The sequence below is a fragment of the Gymnodraco acuticeps genome, unplaced genomic scaffold (genome assembly GCF_902827175.1).
Source record: "Gymnodraco acuticeps unplaced genomic scaffold, fGymAcu1.1, whole genome shotgun sequence".
In the NCBI taxonomy this organism is placed as follows: Eukaryota; Metazoa; Chordata; class Actinopteri; order Perciformes; family Bathydraconidae; genus Gymnodraco; species Gymnodraco acuticeps.
Genome location: NW_022989743.1, coordinates 43,875 through 50,915, shown reverse-complemented (window position 1 = coordinate 50,915; position 7,041 = coordinate 43,875).

Genomic DNA, 7,041 nt, shown 5'->3' with positions numbered 1-7,041 from the left:
ACTGCCGCCTCGTTCATATCAAATCCATGGCGGTAGTGTGTATTTGTCATTTAATACAGGCAACAACCGGAAGACAGAGAAGAAGAATAGACTGCGTGATATAAAAATAATGGGCATACCTCCACCCCTCGATAGTTATCGCTGACTCAGCCATGTTTATGCAGCACTGCACGTGGAGATGTGGACGCGCAAGTCGCGCAGATTACGTACATAAACCTACAAAGTACTGATATAGTAAATTAAAAAATAAATGATTATTTTTGTGTAGTTGTATATTGAAAAAAATAATGTATGGTTGTCACAAAATCCCACGGCACACCCGGACTTGCCTCACGGCACACCGTTTGGTAACGGTGGTAACTCAGATGCTTACATGGACTTGTATGTTTTTTTCCTTCATATCTAACAGAAATAAGAGAGAAAGTGAGTAAAGAGGGATAGGAAGGAGGAGAGATATTTGCGAGTTGCATACTGACTCTGAGTTTTCTCGATTAATAGCTTATATAGACAATACCATGCTTAAATAGACTCCTAAGTTATTATTTCATATGTGACAATATGTAAGAAAAGGGAGGGAAGAGTCAAATTATATTGAGAAATTGAGCAATTGATTTCATATTGGAACATTCATTTCTCAAACCTATGTTTTATGGAAGAGGAAATGTACTTCTGATAAACTAATCCTTGATCAAACGGTAAATGGTGAATTAATATAACATCTAGAATCATTGAGAAAGGGTTATTCCACAGGGACTAGCTCACATTTAACTTAAAATAACATTTATCTGCTTTGGACTGATGAGTATATGATTCTTGCATGTTAAATGACTAACACAAACCTTACATTTATAATGTGCATGTCTCAGGAAGGCTCCCAAATCATTCTGAGGGGGCCTATCCTATTTTTGTAATTGAATGATAATGTGCTAATCCATTACCTTGAGTTGTCTGCACTCAGGAAAACATCCCTATCAAGTGTTAACCCAATAACTAGGAGAGCTCTGAAGGCCAAGGGTCAGAGAGAGAGGATCACACTCTGCGGCTGCAGAGAGCAACTTATCCACGGGCAAGGAGGTCGTTCGAGATGAGAGGATTCTAATCTTCAACTTTCTGATGAGATGGGATGCTTCTTCATTTTCGCTCGCAGGACGAGCGATGGCTTCATACAAGGTTTCTATGTTTCTTGGAGGAGCAGATGTTTTCATAACCTCTCCCATCACAGGGGGGGGGCATCTGGATGTGCCACTTGGAATAGGCAGGTGCTCTCAAGCAGATAGCAGAAGGAATGCAGGCAGGTGAGCCTCTGTTTCACTGGGAGATCATAAAGCGCTCACTGAATTGAGCCACAAAAGCAGAGCAATTGGGGGGGATTGAGATATGGCGCTCTGATGAAGAAGAGTTTTGAGCCAATCAGCACCTCAGTGCTAATCTACAGATAATTGAGTTATGGCGCTCTGATGAAGAAGAGTTTTGAGCCAATCAGCACCTCAGTGCTAATCTACAGTATCAGGATGCCTTTACACACCAGACATTCTGTGTCATAAAGAGAGGAGGAAAACATGTCTTCTAGCTCTCGTACAAAGATAACATTTGAATTGAATGACCAGATGATTACAGATGTACAATTAATGATTGTTTTTGTATTCCCAATGAACAGATATGTGTTAAATAGTGGTGATAAATATATTTGATCAGATTACACTTTCACACTAAACTAATTAATGAATTGATATTTTCAGATTTATAAGGTATTGAACAATAAGATATTTCTAATATTATAACAGACAATGTTACTATCCTTAATCATTACCAGGTAAAACAGATGTTTTGATATTGATTACAGTTGATGCTCTGAATAAAGAACAGATGTTTTTCTTTTTCTTTTTCAGGTTGTTATACAATAAAATGTTTGATTCTTCAGATTGTTAAACATTTTGAGAATTGTTTAGTTTTCCCTTCAGATTTTGAAATGACATAATGATTGATAGTTGAAGTAATGTAATTAATTAAATATCATGCCTTACTCTTGAATAAAGCGTAATGAAGTAAACGTAAAGTAATGTTAAAGATTGAGGACACTGTAACTTTACAGATTGATCGATTCATCACTGTGAATGTATACCTTAACTAGGAACCTTAGCTGGATCTCTCATGATTCTGATTTATACCTCAATTGGATTTATTATAAATCCTAAATTCTAATTGTGTTTTAATAAGTAATTGCCTTAAAGTAAATCTTTGAGATGTAAGCTGATTTAGAATTTGTGTTTGATGAAGGAGATTAACTGAGGGATAAATGATAAAATATCTTATTTTTGAAACATATATTTTGCTATAATATTTTGTATCCCACGTGTTTATTATTGTACCTTTTGACAAAAATGCCAAGCACTGAAGAGAGATGATTTTTATTATGATTGACTGTGTTCAATCAGGGTGATTGAAGTGTTTTTCAATCTTGTTCTACTTTTTAATGTAATGAATGTATCTGAGCCCACCCAACTCTGAGGACGCCTATTGATTTAAGTATTGACTGAAATATTCTTAGACTAATGTTAATTGGTTATCAATAGATTGATAAAAGGGTGAATCTGTAAGAGAATATTTTTCATCTGATCTGTTTATAGAGTTTCTTATTGTTTTATAGAATCTGTGATACTGCAAATATCTGCTTGTAGTCAGTCAGAGACTCCTGTGTAGGTTGAGGCTTGTCTGGATCTCTTTGAGACAAGTAGACTATTGTCTCACATCTGCTACTAATTAGGTATACGCGGGCTTTCTGGGAGCCCGCCTCTCCTCGTGTTGGTTAGATGTTTTGTGTCTTTTGGTTCAGAGATTACCTTGGTGGAGCACAAGGACAGTGTGAAACTAGGATGATCTCCCGGCCGTGTGTAATTGTCTGTCTCTCAATAAATATCAGTGTATGACAGGTGAATCCAGTTTCCCTCATTTCATGATGCGCTCAACATTGCTGCAAAGAAGTTTTTACTTCACACAGACCATCATTTAAACAAGCAGCCTCTTATCTAAACACTAAGCATTAAGGTTTCTACACCACCCCCTGGGAAACTCTTGCACAATTATGCTGTAAAATCATTGCATCATTCCTTCAGAGTCTGAACAATCTGAGACAAGCATGTCTCAAGATCTTGTCATAATGAGCACAGTCAGTGATGCAGCTGTAGTCAGGGGCAGGGTCCCCAAAAAAGCTAGGACCGGCCCTGGTCAGTGGGCTCCAAGGAAACTCTCCCTGGCATTGGGATGAGGGAAGGAATCACTTGGCAGACACACGTTGTCCTCTGTACAGCAGAAATCCCCCAAAACCGCAGTACCTCTTCACACCACTGTTGCCTTGGCAACGACGAGGCACAAGCAAAATGTCAATACCTCCTCAGAGATGCGTTCTTTGCACACTTCTTCTGTTTGCAGTGAGCAACTCTTCACCAACACACTGATTCAGAGAACCCAAAAGGTGGTGCACAACTATCCAATGCTGCTGTAATCACATTCAGCTACTGAGAAAAACTCAATTTAAATCTCTCTCCCAACGGGTTACAAAATAAAACGGCTGAGGTCAGGAATGCTGAAACATGTGAATGTTAAAACAAACTAATGATAGTAGTCTGCCTATTCTTTATTATTTCAGTTCTAAGTTAATAGTCAAAACAAGGACACTCTCCCTAACCACTATAGATAAAACATGTTATCTACTTGGTTATTCTATTCATTTTCAAATTGTTTATCTAAGTTGTGTTACAAGCATGGTGAGGTTGCAACAGAACACACAAATAACTGTATTCAATCCGCGCCGTATTTGAAAACTGTAATGAATTAAAATCAATGTTTAACGACGTAATACAAGTTAAATATATTGTTAAGCTAATTACTGTTTTATTGTGAATGGTGAACAGCGGCCTGTGGCTTTTATTTTGAAAGGCCGTTCCGGAAATATACTCCGTAATATGAACAGTGAGTTTGACTTATAGAAACACGGAAAGTTACGATAGCAATCGTTCTAATGCATTAAATAAAGTCATGAAAGAGACAACTCCACAGTGGCAAAGCCCCGGGGGTGGATGAGATCCGCCCGGAAATGCTGAAGGCTCTGGGTGTTGAGGGCCTGTCATGGTTGACACGTCTCATCAACGTTGCGTGGAAGTCGGAAACAATACCGAAGGAGTGGCAGACCGGGGTGGTGGTTCCCCTTTTTAAAAAGGGGGATCAGAGGGTGTGTGCCAATTACAGAGGCATCACACTACTCAGCCTCCCCGGGAAAGTTTACTCTAAGGTACTCGAAAGGAGGGTCAGGCCGATTGTCGAACCTCAGATTGAGGAGGAACAATGCGGATTCCGTCCTGGTCGTGGAACGACGGATCAGCTTTTTACTCTCGCAAGGATCCTGGAGGGGGCCTGGGAGTACGCTTATCCGGTCTACATGTGTTTTGTAGACTTGGAGAAGGCGTATGACCGAGTTCCCAGGGAGTTACTGTGGGAGGTGCTGCGGGAGTATGGGGTGAGGGGGTCTCTACTCAGGGCCATCTAATCTCTGTACTCCCAAAGCGAGAGCTGTGTCCGGGTCCTCGGCAGTAAGTCGGACCCATTTCCGGTGAGGGTTGGCCTCCGCCAGGGCTGCGCTTTGTCACCAATCCTGTTTGTAATATACATGGATCGGATTTCGAGGCGTAGTCGTGGGGGAGGGGGTCTGCAGTTCAGTGGACTAAGGATTGCACCACTGCTTTTTGCAGATGATGTGGTTCTAATGGCTTCATCGGTCTGCGACCTTCAGCACTCACTGGATCGGTTCGCAACCGAGTGTGAAGCGGCTGGGATGAGGATCAGCACCTCCAAATCTGAGGCCATGGTTCTCAGCAGGAAACCGATGGACTGTCCACTCCAAGTAGGGAATGAGTCCTTACCCCAGGTGAAGGAGTTCAAGTATCTCGGGGTCTTGTTCTCGAGTGAGGGAACAATGCAGCGTGAGATGGGCCGGAGAATCGGAGCAGCGGGAGCGGTACTGCAGTCGCTTTACCGCACCGTTGTGACGAAAAGGGAGCTGAGCCAGAAGGCAAAGCTCTCTGTCTACCGGGCCATTTTCGTTCCTACCCTCACCTATGGTCATGAAGGATGGGTCATGACCCAAAGAACGAGATCGCGGATACAAGCGGCCGAGATGGGTTTTCTCCGCAGGGTGGCTGGTGTCTCCCTTAGGGATAAGGTGAGAAGTTCGGTCATCAGGGAGGGACTCGGAGTTGAGCCGCTCCTCCTTTGCGTCGAAAGGAGCCAGTTGAGGTGGTTCGGGCACCTAGTTAGGATGCCACCTGGGCGCCTCCCTAGGGAGGTGTTCCAGGCACGTCCAGCTGGGAAGAGACCAAGGGGTAGACCTAGGACCAGGTGGAGGGATTATATCTCTTTGCTGGCCTGGGAGCGCCTTGGGATCCCCCAGTCAGAGCTGGTTGATGTCGCCAGGGAAAATAAAGTTTGGGGCTCTCTGCTCGAACTGCTACCCCCGCGACCCGACCACGGATAAGCGGGAGAAGATGGATGGATGGATGAAAGAGACAAGGAGGGGAAAAGGCGTGTGGAAGTAAGCAATGAACTGAAAATGCCACCAATCCTCTGTTTTAACGTGATGGCGGACATTGAAAACCGAAGCGGGCATAAGCACCCCTGTCATACATTAATAGATTCCTTCTGACTGACAAGCGTTCAAAAACCCTTCTGCTTATCACTTACTACTTTTTGTTTTATTCATAACCTAAAAATACAATTGTGGTCAATAGCTTGCGTTTTTCTACTTTAAACAACCATCAAATGAGAGTCATTGTATGATACATACTACTCCCAAATAACATTTATAATATATATATATTTCTTACAGTGAGTTCGTTATTTCATGTCTAACAAATTCTCCTCTGTCTATGTCTAATTCAGGTGGAATCCACTATTATATTTAATTTTTATAGACTTTAATCTTTCTAGGTAGGCCTACGCAGGGCCGTTTCTAGCTTTTTGGGGGCCCTATGCAAGATGCTGTTTGGGGGCCCTAGTTTTTACAGTTTTTTAACTACAATGGGGGGGATTCCGAAGCCTTTAAGATGATCTGTGGAGATGCATCAATCTGTTACACTTTAATAGGAAAACAGGCTAATTTCACGAAAACCAAGCAATTGAATATTACAAAAAATGATATTAAAAAGGTAAACAATAAGGCTCCTCTATGTCAATAAATGCAAGAGATGCAGCATTTTCTCAACAATGTTTAATTTACATTTTTCATCTTCCTCAGACGTCACTCATTGGCTGACAGCCCAACAATGATTTGGACTTTATTACCCCAAAAACACAAGCCACAGCTTTGCTATCATTGCAGTTTAGTCGTGTTTATATCCTACATTGGATGTGTAAGCATATAATGCTTCACCGAACACAGGAGGGGGCTTGGCTGTCTACAAATAAAGACGGCTTATTTGAATTCTCCCCAAATATATTGAGGCTGAACCTGAACTTTGAATTCTCTGCTCCCATCATAATCTTGGCAATCTTGTTAAAATTGTGAATGCAGAATTAAAAATACTATGTAACTGGTTTGCAGTTAATACATTATCCCTTAATGTGGCCAAAAAAAATGACATGTTATTCAATACAAAGTCTGAGAGTATAAATGACTGCATTATACGGATTTGCAATACCGAGATGGAAAAAGTTTGTGTATGTACATTTTTAGGACTGCTTGTTGACGAAAAACTCAATTGGAAGCACCATATAAATTATGTACAGACTAAACTGTCAAAAACAATAGGTATTTTGTATCATACTAAGAACATTCTTGAAGAAAATATACTCTTTATAACAGTCTATTTCTCCCTTACCTTTACTACTATTCCGAAATATGGGGAAACACGTACTCAACAAATCTACAAAAAATAATAACATCCCAAAATAAAGTATTACGAATAGTCTGTGGTGTTGGTAAATATGAACACACAACTCCCATATTTAAAAAAAAACTCAATATATTAAAATGTGTTGACATAGTACAGC